At 41.2% G+C, this 23,156-nt stretch overlaps 1 pseudogene across 1 annotated transcript; it reads right to left on the reverse strand.

Moving 5' to 3' along the window:
* Positions 1-5,123: 5,123 nt before the first annotated feature.
* Positions 5,124-22,452, reverse strand: LOC308529261 (elongation factor 1-alpha 1-like; annotated as a pseudogene). The gene is made up of 2 exons (XR_013997345.1): positions 22,371-22,452; positions 5,124-6,694 (listed from the first exon to the last, which is right to left on the reverse strand). The product of XR_013997345.1 is annotated as an elongation factor 1-alpha 1-like (transcript).
* Positions 22,453-23,156: the final 704 nt, after the last annotated feature.

The following is a 23,156-nucleotide window of genomic DNA, read 5'->3' on the forward strand; positions in this document are numbered from 1 at the left end:
TTTCATGAAACATGATATAAGCAGTTTTCTATGTTTTTATAAAAGCTTCATAATTTTTTGGCTACATAATATTACTTTCAAGCATACTCACACTGATTTTGCTAAACACTCACCTGATTTTAGACATTTAAGTTACTCTGATTTTAAATACCAGAAATACCACCTAAATACCTCTGTGCAGATATTTTTAAGTTCTTTCTTTAACATAAGTTATCCCAAGTAGATTTATTTTAAAACCAATGGTCTTTCTACACATTATTGCACTTAACAATATTCAATAGCATTCGGTTAAAAAAAACACATTTCTCTTTTTTTTTTAATATATTTTATTGATTTTTTACAGAGAGGAAGGGAGAGAGATAGAGAGTTAGAAACATCGATCAGCTGCCTCCTGCACATCTCCCACTGGGGATGTGCCCGCAACCAAGGTACATGCCCTTGACCAGAATCTAACCTGGGACCCCTCAGTCCGCAGGCCGACGCTCTATCCACTGAGCCAAACCGGTTTCGGCCACATTTCTCTTTCTTTGATCACTATAGACCAGCGGTTCTCAACTTGTGGATCGCGACCCCTTTGGGGGTCGAACGACCCTTTCACAGGGGTCGCCTAAGACCATCGGAAAATACATATATCATTACATATTGTTTTTGTGATTAATCACTATACTTAAATTATGTTCAATTTGTAACAATGAAATTGGCGGTCACCACAACATGAGGAACTGTATTAAAGGGTCGCGGCACTAGGAAGGTTGAGAACCACTGCTATAGACCTTGAAAGTGTTTTCAGATTTAATAGTCCTTGTTCTCCTTTTGTAAAATGTCTGATGTTCTGTGCTCATTCATTAATTGTGATTTTACTCTGCATTTGACCATTCTAATTTTTTAAAATATTATAGTACATCTGCAGTGTGTTCCACAATTTGATCACCAAAGTGCACTACAGGAACCAACTGCTATATGTATTGTCTTTCTCTGTGAAGTAGTCATTCAGACAGAACCTCAGTATAAACAAACAAACAAACAAAGGTTATTTTAGCAGTCAGGAGGATATGTGAGATTGTTTTAGGATGCAAATATAATTTCGTCCTATACTATTCAGAAATCTAGTGCAGGAACAATTTGCTATTTTCTTTTTCTGAAATATTTGTGATTTTTCGCTATCTTTTGTGGGGGGGGGGGGGGTCTTCAGTGTGATGCATAATTCAAAGTGTCTTGGCCCAGGGGCTCAGATTTAGTAAACATGCTGCCATACTCACATCCGTCTGCTCAAATGCCACATCACAGACAGAGTAACTGTTATTGTTGAATTGGCAACTATCGTCATAGTTTAATGCCTGACTGCACACTGAGGATAAAAGTTCACTATTCACAAAATACAGGGTGAGGCAGACGGAGGTTTACAGTGTTGAGTCCGTGAAACACGATTTGTTCTTGTGTTATTATATATATATATATATATATATATATATATATATATATATATATATAAAATTGATTTTTTACAGAGAGGAAGGGAGAGAGATAGTCAGAAACATCAATGAGAGAGAAACATCGATCAGCTGCCTCCTGCACATCTCCTACTGGGGATGTGCCCGCAACCCAGGTACATGCCCTTGACTGGAATGGAACCTGGGACCCTTCAGTCCGCAGGCTGATGCTCTATCCGCTGGGCCAAACCGGTTTTGGCTCTTGTGTTATTATTTATTAATTATTGTGTTATTTCCCATACAAACAACTGTAAACCTACCCTTGCCACTCCTTGTACTTTTGGCAGCACCACTACTTTACATGGCAAGCTTACCAGTAGGACTGCCTTCTGTTTTCACAGTACAAATGCGTGTCTCCAAAGCCAGGAAGGAACGGCGAAGCGAGCACCAGAGACGCGGGTCCTTTTATTCCTGGCGCTCCCACTGGCTGACTTTGCGACCTGGGGCTCTCACCTTACTTGTCGGCTTGGTTTTGCAAAGTCTTACTTCTCACAGGGGAAGGAGAGACTCTGGACCTCAGGTGAATTACAACTATGTCAGCTTTGGCATATTCTCAGGTCTGTTAGACTGTGAAATGCTTCAAGGTTAGGGTTGTGCCTTCCATTCTCTACAGCAGCTAGCACAGTGTAAATACACTATACACCAATGAAGAATGAATGAATGCATTTATCTCATTTTACAGGAAGACAAAGCTTTGAGAAGTTGGCCAATCTGAGATCACAATCTAGAGAGCAGCAGTCAAACCCAGGGGCTATCTGGCTCTAAAGCTCATCTTTTTTTCTTTTTCTTTAATCTTTATTGTTGAAAGTAATACCTATGTCCCCTTTTCCCCCCCATATTATTTATGTTTTTAAATACAAATACTGATAGAGATAAAAGGTAATATTGTTTTTACTGAAAACTATTAAATGAGGAGGCAAATCCCCCTGTAATGAAAGATTCACACATTTCTCATCCTGTCCATCTTAACACTGGAAAGATGCATTTGTACAGCACTGCAGCATGACAAAAGCCCCCTGTGACGCTCTGGCTCATTTGCCAAGAGGCCGGGCTCCGCGGTGTTTGAGAGGAGCCTTTGCAGAGTCTGTCTCCTCATGACAGCGGACGGGCCGGGATGGGCTGGGACAGAAGCAGAACCAAGGAGCCGCTGGGATACAGGTTTCGAGGTCTCTCAGACCAGCTTTCTTTTCGGAACCCTAATTTACTTCCTGAAAACTAATGTTTCCTCCCTTAATTCAAAAATAATCCAGGCACCATCAGAGAAGTTAGCAAATTCCATTTTTAAGTGACTCTCCAAAAAAGTATTACGTGTAGTTAGTAAGATAGTGCTACAGGTCATGATGCAAAGCTGTGGTCACTCCTGGTTTCTGTAAGAAGGAGACGGGCCAAGCTAAAATGGCAAAATGCTGTAACAGAGGTTGTTTCCGATCCTGATTATGCCTCCTGCACTTAGAACCGGAACAGTGTCGTCCCTCTGTACTCACTCCGAGCTGTGCTGGGGTGCCGTCCTAGGCCTCAACAATCAGCAGAAATCAGGAAATTCCAAGTGTTCCCGGGAAGTTGCGCTTCCCCAGCCCAGAGGGACCGTGGCTGCCTCTGCCACACTTCCCAGAATCCTCCTAGAGGTGCATTCTGGGAAATGTAGTTCAATCTGCAGGTGTGCTGCTATGCCCTCCAACTGCAAAGTTAACCGTAGCTGTCAAGACAGTGGTTCTCAACCTTCCTAATGCCAGAATCTTTTAAGTCCATTATCAGAACTTCTGTGTCTTTGGAGAAGGCAGATCAGCATAAGATCCATTTTTTTTTTAATAACAAAAGGATAACATTATTAAACTAATCATGCACAGAAAGCATATTTTGTGGGGGAAGGGGAGGTGTTTGGGGCAGGAAATAAGATACCTTTCAACTTCTCTGTATCTCTAATTCTCTGTCTGCCCACTTTAGAACTAGCTCTAACATTTTATGAAATTCTGCCAATTTCAACAGACATGACTGTGTCTACATGTATTTGCACTAATGATAGAATGCATTCCTTGATCAACCAGGGCAAGAGGATTCCATCTGACTGAAAGCAAAACCACTCTAGTGCTGTTCTCTTCTCACTACTAAAGTTACTTACTGATATGAAAAGACAGTATAAAGGCCATCCAATCAACATATATTTAATGAGTACCAAATACGCCCAGAATTGTTATAGGCACATGATATCACAGAAAACAAAACAGGAAAGTAAATATACTGTACAATGTGTCAAGTGGTTATGAGTGCTAGGAAAAAAAAATAAAGCAAGATACGAGGAAGGATTTTGCTATTTTATATATGGTGGTCAGCCTCATTGATAAGGTGATATTTAAGCATAGACCATGAAGGAACTTAAAAAACACACAAAAAAACTAAGTGGATATTGTTAGATCAAATAATTGAATCAATATCCCCTCCCCTGGGAACTGATCTTTAGACCACTTCACAACCAACATTCCCTTTCCCTTAGACCACATTCCACTTGCTAAGACCACATTCCACTTGCTAAGACCATAGTCTCTCCCTCTCTGGATCAGCCCAGAGAATTCTCCGCCCAGAAAAAACCTGCCTAGAGTCCTTTAAAATCTCTAATTCCCTGTCGCTGGGTGCTGGTGCCATTTCGTGGCTCAGCCCATCTGGTTTTCCAGATGACCTAATAAATTCATAATTCTATACCCCTTTTGGCCTCATGCATTCCTCCTTTGGCAACCCTATTAGATATCTATGGGAAGAGATTTGTAGGCAGAAAAAAACCCACAACACAACAAATGCAAAGACCCTGGGGAGGAAGTGTGCCTGGCAGATTAGAAGAAAGGCTATATATAAGAAAGCGTGATCAGAGATGAGGTCAAAGAGTAGCCAAACACCAGAGCACATAAGGTCTTACAGGTCTTATAATTCTTTTTTTTTTTTCAACTTCCAGCATCAATGTATTTTTCCTAGAATTTGGATACAATAACTGCAAGACAGTGCTCAATACTATTCAAACCTCACTTAAGGTTCTTAAACTACCTCAGCATTTGTAAATGTGAATTCAAGTTCCCGTAAACTGGAAAACTAAAATTTGACATACAAACAAATTTACTCAATATTGATGTAACTACAAAATTTTATGTTTAACATGTGGCCTTTACAGAATTTGGCCTTTAGAAACTAGCTTACAAACAAAAAGTTACTCTTTGCTTACCTGTCCTAACCTATTTAATGTTACACCAACAGACCCCCTTTCCCATAGCTTTTACCATGAAGTGACAGGTGATTCAGTGGGGGAAAAAATCCCACAAAAACCCCCAAAGTTCCCACCCAGAAAAAAATGTTAACAGAACTATCCAACTGTAACGTATCAGCAGATATAACCCTGGAAAGAGGTCATGGGCAACTCTGAAGTCTTTTACCTAAGTAGTATAACAGAAAGTTACAGTGTTGACCAAAAGAACACACAGGTTTCTCATTAAACTTTGTTATTTTAATGGGTCTCAAAATTCTGTGACAGATTTTTGGTCATGTTGTTTCCATTAAAAAGTACTGATTTTAAAAACTAATAACTTAAAAACTGCCACACACACAAAAGAACCAAATGGTCCACAAAACATTCTCCTTTCGTTCTGAAGGTTTTACGATGCATTGTAATCATTAACCAGTCTTTTACTTGGTTAAACTTAAATGGCCAATTGAGACACACAGTTCGGAGACCGTTCTTCCACCACTGAGTAAGACTGGGGTGGCAGGTGTTGGAAATAATATTCATTTAGCCTTCTGAGCTTTCTGGGCAGACTTGGTGGCTTTGCCAGCTCCAGTTGCCTTCTTGTCCACTGCTTTGATGACACCCACAGCAACTGTCTGTCTCATGGCACGAACAGCGAAACGGCCCAGAGGAGGGTAGTCAGAGAAGCTCTCAACACTCATAGGCTTGCCAGGAATCATATCAACGATGGCAGCATCACCAGATTTCAAAAACTTGGGGCCATCTTCCAGCTTTTTCCCAGAATGACGATCAATCTTCTCCTTCAGCTCAGGAAATTTGCAAGTGATGTGAGCTGTGTGACAATCCAGCACAGGGGCATCTCCAGCATTGATCTGGCCTGGGTGGCTCAGGATAATCACCTGAGCTGTGAAGCCAGCTGCTTCCATTGGTGGCCATTTTCGCTGTCACCAGCCACATGGCCACGGCGAACATCTTTGACAGGCACGTTCTTGACGTTGAAGCCCACATGGTCCCCAGGAAGAGCTTCACTCAAAGCTTCATGGTGCATCTCAATAGGCTTCACTTCAGTTGTAACGTTGACTGGAGCAAAGTGACCACCAGGCCAGGTTTGAGAACACCAGTCTGCATTCAGCCCACAGGGACAGGACCAACACCGCCAACTTTGTAGACGTCCTGAGGGGCAGACGCAGGGGCTTGTCAGTTGGATGAGTTAGTGGCAGGATGCAATCCAGAGCTCCAAGCAGCGTGGTTTCACTGGCATTGCCATCTTTACGGGTGACCTTCCATCCCTTGAACCAAGGCATATTAGCACTTGGCTCCAGCATGTTGTCACCATTCCAACCAGAAATTGGCACAAATGCTACTGTGTCAGGGTTGTAGCCAATTTTCTTAATGTAGGTGCTGACTTCTTTAACAATTTCCTCGTATCTTTTCTGGCTGTAGGGTGGCTCGGTGGAATCCATTTTGTTGACACCAGCCATCAGCTGTTTCACACCCAGTGTGTAGGCCAGAAGGGCGTGCTCACGGGCCTGTCCATTCTTGGAGATGCCTGCCTCAAATCCACCAACACCAGCAGCAACCATCAGGACAGCACAGGCAGCCTGAGATGGGCCTGAAATCATGTTTTTGATGAAGTCTCTGTGCCCCGGGGCATCGATGATGGTCACGTAATACCTGCTGGTCTCGAATTTCCACAGGGAGATGTCCATGGTGATACCTCGCTCCTGTTCAGCTTACAGTTTATCCAAGACCCAGGCATACTTGAAGGAGCCCTTCCCCATCTCAGCAGCCTCCTTCTCAAATTTCTCGACGGTTCTCTTGTCGATGCCCCCACGTTTGTAGATCAGATGGTCAGTCGGGGTGGACTTGCCGGAATCCACGTGTCCGATGACGACGATGTTGATGTGAGTGTTTTCCTTTCCCATCTTGGGTTTGAGTTACTGGTGGTTTTCACGACACCTGTGTTCTGGCAGCAAACCTGTGGAGAAAAAGCAGGTCTTATCATTCTTACAGAGCCATTGATATTTTTTTGAGTGCCAATGCTTTTTTTTTTTTTTTAAATTCTGAGGGATGGGATTTTACAGAAGAGTTAGAACTGAAACGTGGAATGATTTAACTTACACTTTAAAAGAAACTCTCTCAGTGTGAACATTAGACTGTAAGAGATAAGAGTTATTAAATTCTGAGTGTCACTGTTAAGATGTACCTACGTTACATGGGAAGGGAGAGTAATAGTTCTGATTAGTTGACCAGCTATTTCTTTGGGACCTTTCCAAGTAGCACCCATACTTTTTATCAGAGTGCATCTCTGGGAGGATTTGGGGAGTGTGGGGTGGCAGAATCATGCTTTTGACAATCCTTAAGGAAGGCAGAGAAAATGTGAGGGAAACAAAACATGAAGTCAAAGAATTCCAAAGAGATGGGGGCGCATACTTAGGGAAAGTTAGAGCTCTAAACAAAATTTTTTTAAAATCAAAATAACAGTTTTTGAGCAAGTAAACATTAAGTGCCATATAATAAAAATAGTGTTATGGTCTGAATGTTTACATCCCCCAAAACTCCTATGCTGAAATCCCAATGCCCAAGGTGATACGATTAGGAGGTGAAGTCTCTGGGAGGTACTTAAGGTCACGTGGGCGGGACCCTGTTGAATGAGCTCAATGTCCTTAATAAAGAGGCCTGAGACAGCTCCCTGGGCCCTTTCAGCACCTGAGGATACAGGGGGAAGCCTGCAGTCTGCAGCCTGGGAGAGGGCCTTCACCAGAACAGACCATGCTGGCTCCCTGATCTTTGACTTCTAGCCTCCAGAGTTGTGAGGAATAAATTTCCATTGTTTGTAAGCCACCTAGTCTGTGGTATTTTATTATAGCAGCCCAAACAGACTAAGACAAAATTAACTGAGCATTTACTGTGCCCTAGGCAAAGTGTTCTGCATATTTATCATTAATCCTTACGTCCTATGAGATATGTATTATTATTTGCACTTGACTGATGAGAGAACAGAGGCTATACCTTTGACTACCATAATGTGCTATAGACCTGGGTTATATCTGACTGGGTGTGTGGGGCAGGGAAGCTGACATACACATGGGAAAATATTGGAATGACAGAAAGAATCGCGTGTTCACAGATTGAAAGACTTAATTTTATTAAGAGGGTAATATTCCCCAAATTGATCTACAGATTCAATGCATTCCTGCCAAAAGCCCAGTAACTTTTTTTTCACAACAAAAGAAAAAAATCAGACTTCATCACAATTAAAAAACGTTTGTGCTACAAACAATAACATCAAGAATTTGAAAAGACAATCCACAGAATGGGAAACATTACTGCCAATCATACATTTGATAAGGGACTTGTCCTTAGAACACACAAAGAACACTTATACCTCATAACAAAAAGATAAATAACTGAATTTTAAAGGGAGCAAAGGATCTGCATAGACATTTATCCAAAGGAGATAGAAAAATGACCAATAAGTACCAAACGATGGCTCATTGGCCCAGGGAAATACACATCAAAATCACGAGATACCATTTCATACCCACTAGGTTGGCCACATCAAAAAGGCAGATAATGACAAGGAGTGGTGAGGATATGGAGGAAACGGAATCCCTATACACTGCTTGTGGGATTGTAAATGGTGTAGCTGCTTTGGAAAACAGCTTGGCAGTTCCTCAAAAAGTTAAATATAGAGTTACCAAATGACCCAGCATTTTCACTCCTGAGTATATTTCCAAGAGAATTGAAAACATATGTCCACATAAAAACTTGTACACAAAGTTTCGTGCCAGCATCATTCAAAATAGCCAAAAAGTGGAAACAACTCCCATGTCCATGAACTTATGAATGGTGAGCAGAATGTGGTATATCCATACAGTGGTACTTTATTTGGCAATATAAGGGAATGAAGGACTGCAATGAAGTACTGGATGAAGCATGAAACATTACACTAAGTGAAAGAATCCATTTGCAAAAAATCACATATTGCATTTGTATAAAATGTTCAGAATTGGCAAATCTGTAAACACAGAAAGTAGATTTAGAGGTTGCCTAGGGGTGGGGGTTAGGGAAGTGCTGGGAAGAAGGGGGATGACTACTAATGGGAACAGAGGTTGTTTTTTTAAGTGATGAAAATGTAAAATTGATTTTAATAATTACACAATTCTGTGAACCTACTTAAGAATATTGAATTACATACTTTAAGTAAGTGGTACATTATTTGAATTACTAGAGGCCCAGTGCACAAATTCGTACACAGGTGGGGTCCCTCAGCCTGGACAGCGATCGGGGCTGATTGGGGGGAGGGGGCGTCTGGTCTGGGGGAGGGACCACGGGAGGTTGGCTGGCTGGCCCCCAAATTGGGGCCAATTGGGGGGGCATGCCAGCATAGGAGGTTGGCCAGGCGTGGGAGGTTGGCTGTGGGAGCACACTGACCACCAGAAGGCAGCTCCTGTGTTGAGAGACTGCCCGCTGGTGGTCAGTGCATGTTATAGCAACCGGTCAACTGGTCGTTTGGTCATCTGGTCGTATGGTTGTTCGGTTGCTTAGGCTTTTATATATATAGATAGGTCAATAAAGCTGTTAAAATATTTAACCAAATATTAGCTGTGTTAATCATAATGCATGGTTAATAAATGCAACAAAAGTATAGATAACTACAATCCTCATAGTTTTTTTTTTAACATGTTTTTATTGATTTTCAGAGAGAGGAAGGGAGGGAGAGAGAGATAGAAACATCAATGATGAGAATCACTGATTGGCTGCCTCCTGCATGCCCCCCACTAGGGATTGAGCCTGCAACCCAGGCATGTGCCCTTGGCCGGAATCAAATCTGGGACCCTTCAGTCTGCAGGCTCTATCCATTGAGCTAAACCAGCTAGGGCATGAGCACATTCTTTTGATGATGATGGCAGAGGGCAAAAGCTCAGGTAGAAATATGCACGTCTGCTTGCATCACAAAGCATATTTTACAGTCAGACTCAGCGTTAAAATGAGAGGGTATTGCAAGGTTACGTGGCAAAGGGTGTTGTGAGGGGTTTAGGCTGACTGCAAAGGTAGAGGGAACAGACCCCACAAGCGATCCCCTCACTTCTGATACCAACTGCAAGTTCAAGGGGTTCCCAAGACCCCTTTCAATAGGCCTCATGGAACTCACTGAAAGCTCTTATACTCATGGAGATGGCTTATCAGGGAAAGGGCACAGGTTAGATCAGACCAGGGCAGTCTAGGGAAGTATTAAATGTGAAGCTTCCATTGTTCTCTTTCCATAGCCAGGATGCATTACTTCCCCAGCGTCAATGTGTGACGATACATATAGGATGTGCCAACCAAGGACACTCACCCAAGCGCTGGTGTCCAGAATCTGTGCTGAGGTTCTGCCACCCAAAGTCCTCACCCTAAGTCACAGTGTTGGGTGTGGCCAACTCCCACCCTAAATCACATTGTTAGGCTATCCTGTGTGACCCAAGGCTCCCAAGCAAATAAGAGCACGCCCATCAGCTATGAGATTACCTCCCAGAAACTGAGGGCAAAAGGCAGACATCATTTGGGGCAAGGTAAGCATTTTTTTTTTTTTTAAACCACACAGGAGTGGATACAGAAAGGAGGGAAGAATTGGGACTATTAGTGCAACCAGTCTAGCACAGTAGATCTATGAAAAGTATTCCTGCTCTGGTTGGAGCGTCATCCCATACAACGAAAGATCGCAGGTTCTATTCCTGGTCAGGACACATACCCAGGTTGTGGGTTCCATCCCCGGTCAGGATGCATAGTGGAGGCAACTGATCGATGTTTCTCTTTCCCTCTCCTTTCCTCACTCTCTTAAAAAAAAAAAAAAAAAAATCAATAAAAAGCATGTCCCCAGGTGAGGATTTTTTTTTAAAAAAAGTATTCCTTAAATTGGTAAAGGGTATGAAGCAGTGTTCTTTAACATCAGGACTGACTTCAGAGCTAACATTAACCATAGACTAATTATAGACTCTATAAGAAAGCATCCTTCTCTTTATCCCTCGTATCCATTAAGATCAAAACTAATCATGCCGTATTATAACTTTCTCCAAAGTCAATGAAATAGGTGTAAAATTCATCCACTTTGGTTCTATGATTAAAAAACAACAAAACAAGCCCTGCAGCCTGGCTCAGTTAGTTGGGCATCATCCCCTGCACTGATAGGTTGCTGGCTCAATTCTCAGTCAGGGCACATGCCTAGGTTTTGGACTCAATCCCCAGTAGGGGGCATGCAGGAGGCAGCCCGTCAATGTTTCACTCTCACGTCCATGTTTCTCTCTCTCTCTCTCTCTCTCTCTCTCTCTCTCTCTCTCAAAGTCAATAAAAAATCTTAAAAAAACCCACAACAGAATGAAACCTCATACAATTCTATACTATAGCGTTCAGTGATGATTACTTACATAAATATAGTAAATACCTCATACTTTTCCAAGAACTTTCAAAATAACCATCTCAATTGATTCTCAAAATGACTTTCTTTTGCCTATATGGTAGAAGAAGAGAATTTCAGCATAAAAATTAAAGCTTTACTGTTAATGGTGGACTGGAAGAACCAAGGCTCACCGATTCTACCAGTGTTCCTTCCAGACCAAATATTTTTCTTCCGACCAAATACTGTACCTCTGTGACTGAATTAATCCTAGATCCTAGATTCTCGAATCTTGCTTCACTAAATCAAGTTGAGATTTCTGGCATCCTTGCCTGGTTTGTTTGAGCTGTTAACACGTTCATTTGGGTGGAAGAATGCATGGATTGCAAGGATACTACAAATCTTTCAGACAGCCAAGTCAAATGTATGTTTATAAACAGAAATATTTTTATGAAATGTAACTTATTGTTTTTTGTAAATTTTTTTTTAATATATTTTATTGATTTTTTACAGAGAGGAAGGGAGAGGGATACAGAGTTAGAAACATCGATGAGAGAGAAACATCGATCAGCTGCCTCCTGCACGCCCCTTACTGGGGATGTGCCCGCAACCCAGGTACATGCCCTTGACCGGATTCGAACCTGGGACCCTTCAGTCCGCAGGCCGACGCTCTATCCACTGAGCCAAACCGGTTAGGGCGGTTTTTTGTAAAATTTTTTAAAAATTTGTAAACATTTCCTATGCTTGACAGAATAGTTGTTGGATATTCCCATGAAAGCTATAGCACTTGAAAATATTTAGGATTCAAGCTGCTTATATTCGAAGAGTGATACATTGCTAAGGAAAGATACCAGAAAGTGGAAAAGGAGTAAATGGAATCTGATATAGTGGTTATGTTATTCATAAATCATTCACAGCCAACATTAATAAATAACTTATCGCCCTAGCTGGTTTGGCTCAGTGGGTAGAGCATGCAGGACTGAAGGGTCCCTGCTTCAATTCTGCTCAAGGGCATAAACCTTGGTTGCAGGCTCCTTCCTGGCCCGGGCCCTGGTCAGGGCTCGTGCAAGAAGCAACCAATCGATGTGTTTCTCTCACATCTTTATTTCTCTCTATCTTTCCCTCTCTCTTCCATTCTCTCTCTAAAAATCAGTGGAAAAATATCCTCGGAGGATTAAAAATTAATATATAACTTATTAATATATTTCCAATGCCTGATATAATGCCTGGCATAGTGTAGGTGCTCAGTAAACAACTGAATGAAGGAACAAATAAATAACTAAAATAGGCTTCTTTATTACAACAGTTGCTTGTTATAATATTCTTCTGACACCACTGTTTTACTTTTGGAAAACAAATACATCTCCTTTGGGAATTAGAAATTTTTTTTAGAACAAGAGAACAGTTGAGAGCTGAGTTGGAGCCCCCTCTAAAAATGACTCATAATACTAGCGCTAGGATACTACATCAATTAAGGTATGTTTGGTTACTTGCGATTGAGAATTGAGAAAACTCAAGTTTAATTTGCTTAAATAAAAAGGACATTTATTGGATTGCCAAGTTAAAACATCCAACTATAGGTTAGGCCTCAGATACTCTTGAATTAAGATTTTACTCGGTTTATCTTAGCTCTGACCTCTTTCATATGTTGGCTTTATCCGCAAGTTGGCTTCTATCATGGTAGGAAAGTGGCTGCCCGGAGATCTTGTTCTTTTCCAGGAGTATGTCCACCCTCAGACATGAAACAAAAGTATTGGTCTCTACTTTATTTGGATCAATTTAGGCTATAACCTCTACGTTCTGAGCCCCAAACAATTCCTGAGGTCAAAGGAATGTAGGTCTCAAGGTGGATTTTCAGGGCCTTCTCATTGTCATCTGATCAGCAGACCCAGTGATGTCATCTTTCATAGGCCTTTTTCGGGGGGTTGAATGCCTTGTGGTAGGAATAGCCCCTTAGGGGGTGAATCAGGCTTCCTATGATTCTCAGATCAACAGTCTGGGATGTGGAATTCAATCACAGAATCAAGCTTCTCTTTCCCCAGCAGCATGGCCTGGATGCCTTAGGACTCTCTGGGGCCAGTTCAGCCAAGGGCATGTTGGGAGCCATGGCTGCTGATGCCTCTCACTTGCAAACATTTCTAAAGCCCCATTTTCTCTCTCTTTTTCTGGAATTCCAACTACACCTATGTAGGATTGTTCGATATTATCCCAGTTTCTGGATGTTCTATTCCATGTGTTTTTCACTTTTTTTCCTTCTGTATATTTGTTTGGATGATTTTATCTTTTTCTCCTCAGCTGTGTAGAGTACACCATAAGTCCATCAAAAGGATTATTCATCTCTGAATACCATGGGCTTTTTCCCTCCTAGTATTTTCATTTGACTCTTATAATTTCCATCTCTCTACTGAAATTCTCCGTTTACTCATGCATGTTGTTCATTTTTTTTCAATCCTTATCTGATTGATTCCAACATCTGGCTCATCTCTGAGTCCATTTCTGTTTACTATTTTATCTCTTGACAATGGAATTTTTTGTTTTGGGTTTCATGCTTTTCTGATGAGTGCTGGACATTGTGTGCAGAACAGCACTATTTTCTGGCAAGTATTGTCCATACCTGGCAATGAACACACTTCTTCTTCTGTCAGGTTATTTTGTGGGGGGTTGGACCAATCTAATTAGTTGAGTTGGGCTGGGGCTTTGTTGTTGCTATAGTTATCTTTATTAAGTCACAGACTTCAATTTTCATTTTACTTTTTTAAGCAGGAAGGTGCTGTTTCCTGGGGTTTAGTGTGATGGCTGGGGTGCCAGAGGATTTTGCTCAGGGTCCTGCTTTCCCCTGGGCTTTTGATTGTCCATACATTCTTATGCCACCAGAGAGGCTCTCTCCACACGCAGCTTTAGAATGGGTTTGGATGGAGATTCTCTGTTGTCCTGGTTCAGTCTCAATCTTAGGCCTTGTGTGCCTGTGCCTTGGGAGGTGGGACTTTTTTAGTCTACTCCTCTCTGTGGCAGCCAACTCAGCCTTTTATCTATGGTTTGTTTTGGGCAAGAATTTCCTACTCCTCCTTCAGCAATAGTGGACTTCAGCTTGCGATTAGTGTAGGAGCCTGAGGAAAAGAGGATTTCCTGCCTCTTCCCCAAAGATATAGGCCTTTTCCTCTATATTCCCCCCATTTACAAGAGATCGTTACCTGTGCCCTGGAGGCCTGAGAGTTTGCTGCCTCTTCTCCAGAGGCTTAGGGCTTTGGTTTATAAGGCAGGAAAAAGAAGCCCTGGCTGGTTTGGCTCAGCGGATAGAGCATCGGCCTGTGGACTGGAGGAGTCCCGGGTTCAGTTCCAGTCAGGGGCACATGCCCGGGTTGTAGGCTCGATCCCCAATGTATGGCGTGCAGGAGGCAGCCAATCGATGATTCTCTCTCATCATCGATGTTTCTCTCTCTCTTTCTCCCTTCCTCTCTGAAATCAATAAAAACATTTAAAAAAAGGTAAGAAAAAGAGTGGGGGGAGGCTTCATGTTCAACTCTCAGCAGCTACCAATTATCTCTATGCTTGCACCATTGAGGGGTTCTTCCTGGCCTCCTGCCCTGCCCATAATCATTCCTCTGAGCACCACGAAGACTGTGGGAAGAACTTAGGAGAGCAATCTCCACTTTGTCTGAGGTTCCCAGCTGAAATGCTGACCTACAATGGCCTTTAACGTTTGTTAAAATTTTTAGTTTTTTCTTACTCTGTTAAGGATCTCAAATGGGTATCCTCATTTCTCCTTGGATCTCAGGTTACCTGTCTTTCAACCTCAGCAGTCTGATATGCTCAAGAGATTTTGTGATTTTGTAGATTATCTGGCTTTTTTCTCATTGTGAAGGTAGGAGCAAAATTTTTTTGCAGTTTTCTACACCCTAAGCAGAGGTAGAAGTCAAACCTAAACGGAAAGGCTGGGCAATTTGCAAAGTCTTAACAAGATTGGAGAAGGGAGAGATGAATACTATCAGGTAGGCAACCCACAATGGGCATTTCAGGTACAAAATATAATCAATAAATACAATTCTGGTAATAGGTTTTATAAAGGAAAAGTCTGAGTTTCTTTGTTCAGGCAGTATATAAGTTAATATAGACGAGGTAACGCTGCAGTTATAAACAACTCTAAGTTTTAATGAGTCAGCATAACAGAAGTTGACTTTTTAGTCAGGCTACATATCCAGTGGAGATTGTCAGGGCAGGGCAGCGTTTGGGGCTCTGTTCACTGTAGGAACTCAGAGACCTGGACGGATGAAGGCTTGGTACAAACTTTCATGGCAACTACAGCAGTGGGGAGGGAACGTGGTGAAACACAATTTGATTTTCAAACATGTCACTTTCATTGGCCAAAGCAAGTTAGTTGGCCACAACTAATGTCAAAGAAGGTGGAGAAGAACAGACTTTTCAGTCTGGGAAGAGAAAAGTCCTAGAAATATTTGGTGAACAACACTAATAAATATCACAGGTAGCCTTCCCTGCCAACTAACAGCAGAAAAACACATGTAGTTAACAGTGGTTAACTCAAGTTGAGGAGAATGAAATCTAAAGAAATCACATATTAATTTTAAGTTAGAACTGTAAGTAGATAGTCAGAATTTTAGCCTTTACATAATTTTCTATTGCAATATGGAAATCTGCTTAATATTAAACTGATTATTGATTGAAGCCTATGATGGCCCCTGTCATTTCAAATCCAATAAGATTCAAATCTTCAGCTTCTCTACAAATTTGGCTCACTTTCTGAGCTTCCTTATTTTGGTTGTTGATAACACTATTCTGCCAGTTTTTCAAGCGAGAGACTATGGCACAATTTTTATGTAACTAGTATGTCCTGCTTTATGAATTTGAAGGTACAATATGAGGTCATATGCTTTTAAATATATATATCTATATATCCACATACATAGATATAAATATACATTTTATTTATTTTAAGAAAGATTTTTTTTCTAATTTAGCAATGTCATCGATAGATCACACATTATCTGAAGCTATTTTTAAGAATATATTTTTATTGATTTCAGAGAGGAAGGGAGGAGGGATAGAAACATCAATGATGAGAATCATTGATCGGTTACCTCCTGCACGCCCCCTACTGGTGATCGATCCTGCAACCCAAGCATGTGCCCTTGACTGGAATCGAACCCAGGACCCTTCAGTCCACAGGCTGACGCTCTATCCACTGAGCCAAACCAGCTAGGGCTATGTATATTTATTGATTTCAGAGAAGCAGGGAGAGGGAGAGAGAGAGAGAGAAACATCAATGATGAGAGAGAACCATTGATTGGCTGCCTCCTGCGCACCCCACACTGGGGACCCTGCCTGCAACCCGAGCATGTGCCCTGACCGTGAATTGGACCATAATCTTCTGGTTCATGTGCTTTTCAATATTAAAATCAAAGGTCTCAATGCTTTTGTCCTGCTTCTTGAGAGGTCTTTCTTCCTAGCGTCGTCGTCCTCAGATAATTTTCATTATCTCAAGAATGCTTAACTGGAGTCGGGTCAGTTCTAATCACCACATTCTCCTTTAGGAGAAAACATTAGGAAATTTACTCAGACTTGAAAAATGTCATTGTCTTCAGCCATTGCTTCAATCATGATCACATGTGAGAGGGTATTGCTTTCTTACTGCTGCTATGACAAATTACCACAAACTTGGTGGCTTAAACAATGCAGATTTATTGTCTTACAGCTCAGAACTCTGACATGGGTCTCACGGAGCTAAAATCAAAAGGAAAAATCTACATTTCTTTCTGGAGGCCTCCGAGGAGATTCTGTTTGACTTTTCCAATTTCTAGAGGCCTCCCACATTCTTTGGTTCATGCCCCCCTCTCTCCATCTTAAATGAGTAATGTAGCAAAATCTGACTGTGCTTTCATCCTCACTTCTCTTTCTCTGATTAGAGCCAGGATAGTCTCTCAACTTTATTTAAGCAGACTGGGCCCACCCGGATAGTCTCCCTATGTAAAGGGCCTTAATTTAACCACACCTGCAAAATTATTTTGCCAAGTAAGGGAATATATTCACAGGTTTTAGGAATTAGGATGTGGGGCCATTATTCTGTGAGCATCCCTATTGAGGCCACATGATGTAGGCGGCTGGCTACTCCATTGCAGCCAGTGTCCTCCATGCCATGCTGACAGGATGTTAATGGCTAGAGTGATTCCAGTTCCAGCTACCTTCCAGAATCCCTCATTTCTTTACTTTCATGTCCCTCCTCATGATTAAGAAGTCCCTATCAGTCATAGTCCCAAGGGCTAGTTCTACACCCAGTGGCATGTCAGTCATAGGAAAACCCATATTCCTACATTGCATTTATTTTGTTAAAGATAAAATACATAATGTTACTCAACTGTTTAAAATATGTCGGTGCCTTCCCAATGTACTTGCCACAGGCCCTGAACTAAAAACCTATCCGTTTGCATACCTATCTTACCGGTTCCTCCCTTGCTTACTGCATTACAATTATGCTGAATTTCTTTTTGCTTCTCAAACGCACCAAGCTTTCTCCTGCCACACAGTCCTCACATATGCTATTCTCTTCCTTTTGAATGCTCTTATTCACACCTTTCACCTGGATAACTGAGGTCTTAGTCCACTATCACTTCTTTAGAGACACTCTCCCCATGTAACCAGTCTAAATTATGTTCTTCCTATTATTTTTTTTTCATAGCATTTTATTTTTTAATTACACTTATCGATATTTATTTTTTTATTTAATTACTTAGTTACTTATTTGGTGTATTGCTGGTTTCCTTCAAAGGACTCTAGATTCAATGACAGCAGGATTCACATACCCAGCACTTAGCATAGTCTGGCTCATATAGGCATGCAAATATTTGTTGGATGAACATATTCTGATAGCCACAAGTGCAGGTCTTAACTCTATCCAATAACATTATAAACTCCTTAAAAACATAGATTAATTAAAATTTGATCTTCCATAGCCCAGTAGGCAGGGTCTAGGATGCAGTAACTAGGTGTCCATAAATATTTAGTCAATGAATCTTGGATTTCTAGCCCAGACTCTACTTTCTTTTTCTAATTCACATAGCATAATATTTCTAAAATATTGTTTCCATCATCTTAATCCCCAGATAACAAAACCTATCCACTATCACCTATTCATAAAAATCAACTTCATTCTCCTAACTCTCAAGTAAAGCTATGTCGTATTTTATAATCTTCACAATTAAAAGTTATCCGTGTTCTTCAATGATTTTTAACTGTTTCATATGTGTGAATGCAGTTTGGTTAACAGCACCGTCAATAACAGAGTCTTCCATGTTGGCTTCCCTTTTTTGTTAACCATACAGGTGCTCAATGCCAAAGAAAGAAACACCATTTAAAATGCGAAATGAAAGCTCTTTTTATTATTTTCTATGTGTAGAAAAACTATGCTTGTTTGACAGTCTTTTTGTTGATTTTTTTTTTATTGATTTCAGAGAGAAAGGGAGAGAGTTAGAAACATCAATGATGAGAATCATTGATGGGCTGCCTCCTGTACACCCCATAACGGGGATGGAGCCTGCAACCCAGGCAAATGCCCTGACTGGGAATCCCAACGTGACCTCCTGGTTTATAGGTTGATGTTCAACCACTGAGCCATGCCGCAGTTTTCTTTAAGATGATGACACTAACCAGTCTGTTGTGGGTGTCCTCATTAAATTCTGACAAAATATTTCCTTCTGCCGTAGCTGGTTTGGCTCAGTGGATAGAGCGTCGGCCTGTGGACTGGAGGGTCCCGGGTTCGATTCCGGTCAAGGGCATGTACCTTGGTTGCGGGCACATCCCCAGTGCGGGGTGTGCAGGAGGCGGCTGATTGATGTTTCTCACTCATCGATGTTTCTAACTCTCTATCCTTCTCCCTTCCTCTCTGTAAAAAATCAATAAAATATATATTAAAAAATATTTCCTTTTATTGACTAAGCATTGATAAATACTAAATCTTTAATTAAAATTTCTCACATCCAATAATTGGAAGAATTTCCCATAGATTAGCTTCAGGCTCCCTACCCTTTCAACTTTGCTTCTCCTCCACTATCCATCTATTTTTGATGCTAGAACACAGGACACCTTAAAACAGCTATGCATGTCTGGCCCTTCACCTTAGTTTTACAATGCTGGGTGGGTCAGCACCACGAATGGTAGAAGTATTCTTGCTTGCCACTCCTACACCGGGACAGCTGGCAATGTCGTAACTATACATGGAAGTGACTATAAATTACAAAAATATACCCCATTAAACTCATACCAAATGTATTCTAATTCAACTTCCTTTCAGCTAAATTTTTTAAATGCCTGATAGCCACTCCAACACCACTAGACACGAGGAAGCCTGGCAGAGGGGAACTCGGTGAAGAAGGAATGAGCCGTCCAAAGGTCGCAGTTAAAATGTTTACACATTGCTGGGGCCTCTTAGCGTCACAGGAAATCTGCCTCAAGGCTTGGAGCTATTTTATTTACAGGGAAAATTGTCAATTTTCACCAGTCAGGTCTGTACAGGGCCAATGGATAAGTTGGTTACAACTCTATTTGAGGCAAAGATTTTCTAGCAAATCTTGGCCTCCTGTGCCACGGGGCTGGTTCACTGCCCTTTGTTTAGACTAGTGGTTCTCAAACTCTTTGGTCTTATGATCATTTCACACTCCTAAAAGGTATTGAGGCTCTAGCGGTTTAGCTCAGTGGATAGAGTGTCAGCCTGTGGACTGAAAGGTCCTGGATTCGATTCCGGTCAAGGGCACATGCCTGGGTTGCGGGCTCAATCCCCAGTTGGGGGCGTGCAGCTGATCAATGATTCTCTCTCATTACTGATGTTTCTATTTCTCTCTCCCTCTCCCTTCCTCTCTGAAATCAATAAAAATATATTAAAAAAAAAAGGTATTGAGGACTCCCAAAAGCTTTTATGTGGCTCATATCTATCAACATTTACTATATCAGGAGACAAAACAAACATAAAATACTTTTTATTAATTCATTTAAAACAATAATAAATCTGTTACATGTTAACATAAATGACATTTTAAAAATGAAAAAAACAAACTATATTTTCCAAAGCAAAAAGAGTTTAGTGAGAAGAGTGGCATTATTTTACATTTCTGCAAACCTCTTTAGTATCTGGCCTAATTCTCATATCTGCTTCTGCATTCAACCTGTTGCACAGAACATGTTCTCTCTGGAAAACCCCACTGTACTTTAATTACAGTGTAAAAGGCAAGTAAAGTCTTAATATGAAATAATTTTGACCCTAGGAACCCCCAACCATGCTTTGAGAACGGCTGATTTAATCAACACTACACAGTACATGGGGGATACGTTTCAAAATCTCCAGTAGATGCCTGAAACCACAGATAGCAACAAACCCTATATACACTGTGTTTTGTCCCAATACATACATACTCAGATAAAATTCAATTTGTAAATTAGACACAGTAAGATATTAACAACTAATAAAAAATAGAATAGTTATAACAATGTACTGTAATAAAAGTTATGTTACTATGGTCACTCATCCCAGGGGATCCCTGGCTGAGGCTCCATGCTTTCTGGTGTAACATGTTGCTGTCAATCGGAACACAAGGTTTTCTGTTCACATCTTCCACCCACAAATTAAATGCCTTTTCATCTTAGCCAAGCTCTTGTCACATACTGTGGCTGTAACTTCTGCAGTTTGAGGTGCAACAGCAAAATTAGCATGCATTTCTTTTTCCCTTTTTTACAATTTCACAGACAGAAGTTTCATTCTCAGCAATCTCAAAATATGATTTTCTTACTTTCCGTATTTAAGTGGAGAACTTTCACCTCTTCACTTAAGGGAAGCACTTTGCAGCTTCTCTTTGGCATATCCGGATTGCCAGCCTCACTACTCTTGTGCTTTGGGGCCATTAAGAAAAAAAGTTTACTTGAACATAAGTACTGTGATACCGTGACAGCGGATCCGGGAGGGCTACAAAGTGACTAATGGGCGGGAAGGATATCCCTCGAAGATAAGCTGGACAAAGGATGATTCATGACCTGGGAGGGATGGAGCAGGATGGCTCAAGATTTCATTATGGCATCCAGAAGCGTGCAATTTAAACTTTATGAATTGTTTATTTCTGGAATTTTCCATTTAATATTTTCAGACCACAACTGTAGGAACCACCGAAACTGCAGAAAGCGAAATCTCAGGTAAGGGGGGCTCCCCAAGTACCCTCCCTCTATTTCTGTATCTGTGTTATTCACCCCTCTTCCTATGTAAGAGTCAAATGCTAATGTTTAATCACTATGCTTTTTAGCAACAATGGAAAACTTTAGAAGCACTTTTTAAAGAATAAGTCTTAGAGAAGTCCTTCTTCCCTTTCACTGACAAGGGAAAGATTACCTCCTTCATTGTATGCTTCCTGATAGCTAGGCTTTCTCCTTTTTTGTGTTTTTTTTTTTTTTAAAATATATTTTATTGATTTTTTACAGAGAGGAAGGAAGAGGGACAGAGAGCTAGAAACATGAATGAGAGAGAAACATCCATCAGCTGCCTCCTGCACACTCCCCACTGGGGATGTGCCCGCAACCGAGGTACATGCCCTTGACCGGAATCGAACCTGGGACCCTTGAGTCCGCAGGCCGACGCTCTATCCACTGAGCCAAACCGGTCAGGGCTAGGCTTTCTTCTTTTAGCAACATAATGACCAAGGCAAATGCTTGAGGAAGACTAAGACAACATTGGTGCCTTATATGCTACAACAAGCATGTCAAACTCAAAGGCTAACACGGGCCAAATAAACACGGTTTAAGTTTATGTGGGCCACAAAAAAACCCCAAAAGCTTCAATTTTCATAGAAACGTAGGTTTATTTAGATAGAGACATGCTGAATACAAAGGGCTGAAATAAATGAGTAATCGTTAACATAAAATAATAGAACTTTTAAATAAAAATTAATATTTTTTCTTGAACATTAACTTACCACTGAATAACTGCACAAATTAATAACGCAAATAAACCTATTTTTCTTGTTCTCCGAAAGCGAAATACTTCCTGTTGCACACACCAAACAAGTCAGTACAAGACTAATGATGTGGCAATCGGCTGCTAAAATATTCGCTGCTAGTATTAGTGGAGAGAAATGGTGCGCCGGCACATAAGGTGCATAAGGGAAATGAATGCAACACTATTATAGTAATCAGCCATTAGCGGACATTGTAGTTCGTTATTAATAATTATGTATAACAGGATACTGTAAAATTAAGTTACAAAATTTTTATTAAAATGTTTCATACATACCGTTATATTGGCTGGGCCGCAAATATATTTGTTGTGGGCCGCATGCGTGGGTCCACAGTTTGACATGCTGTGCTACAACAACACAATCTGTTTACCAAGTCCTTTCTGTGTGCTAGGCTTGTGCTGCTTTACATACATTATCATTTAATTCTCACAATAATCCTCTGAGGCAGCTACCCTCATAGATGAGGAAACTGGGGTACACAGGGGTTAATGCCCAACCTTATAGGGGACTAGGCCAGGAACTGAACCAAAAAAATAAAAATCTGTCTCAGCATGGAGGGACCTGGAGAGTATTATGCTAAGCGAAATAAGGCAGAGAAAGACAAGTATCACATCTCACTCCTACGTGGAATCTAATGGACAAAATAAACTTATGGAAAAAAAATAGATCCAGAGACATAGAAGCATAGAGCAGACTGCGGAACCTCAGGGGGAAGGCGGGGGAGGCTGGCTGGGTGGGAAGAGATCAAAGAACTTGTATGCATATATGCATAACCCATGGACACAGACCATAGGGTGGTGAAGGCCCGGGCAGGCGGTGGGGCGGGCTAGAAGGGGTCAATGAGGGGGAAAAAGGGGACATATGTAATACTTTCAACAATAAAGATTTCATTAAAAAAATAAATCTGTTTCTGGAGCACAGAGTCCATTACCAACTGATAAAATATAAAGGTGACGAGAGATTTGCACGACAGTAGAGGTGAAAGAGGGAGGTTAGTAAAGCAAAAAGGCTCAGGGCCAGGACAGCTGAGATGCCCAGGATGCAGCAGAAGCTAGCTTTCT

The sequence above is a fragment of the Myotis nattereri genome (assembly GCF_964212035.1).
Source record: "Myotis nattereri genome assembly, chromosome: 13".
NCBI classification, from domain to species: Eukaryota; Metazoa; Chordata; class Mammalia; order Chiroptera; family Vespertilionidae; genus Myotis; species Myotis nattereri.